This window comes from Monopterus albus, unplaced genomic scaffold, assembly GCF_001952655.1.
Source record: "Monopterus albus unplaced genomic scaffold, M_albus_1.0 scaffold561.1, whole genome shotgun sequence".
Classification (NCBI taxonomy): Eukaryota; Metazoa; Chordata; class Actinopteri; order Synbranchiformes; family Synbranchidae; genus Monopterus; species Monopterus albus.
Window position 1 is genome coordinate 29,478 of NW_018128441.1, and position 496 is coordinate 29,973.

The window sequence follows — 496 nt, forward strand, 5'->3', positions numbered from 1 at the left end:
CGAAAAATACTACAAGTTGACTCAGAGCTGAATATTATAACTTTAATGCATGCATAAGAGCCAGGTTAATACTGATACATGGTGCTGTTAATGAAACACAGACAGTCATACTAAACTCTATCATTATAAAAGCAAAATAATACTAACAGTAAATAAAACAACTGTAACTCCTGAAATCCAATCCTAACAAATCCATGATGTTTGAAAAATACCTCCAGTAAAGCACAAATCACACCTTTATGTGGCTTGTCCTAGAGTAGTTTGGCACTTTGGTAGTTTGTTCCACTGTGAATGTAACTTCTTTTGTTTACAAGATCCAGCTGCTGCAAAAATATTTTATTTTATTTCATAAAAGCACTGCTGCTACTGACGGTTGCATTTTTTGTTTGCTTTGCATTTGTACAAACAGTTCAGTCATATAGTGACACTGCATGTGCTTTGGTCATGGCTGTACTTTTATTCTAATAAAGGAAAAAGCAGGGGCTCCTTAATTTAA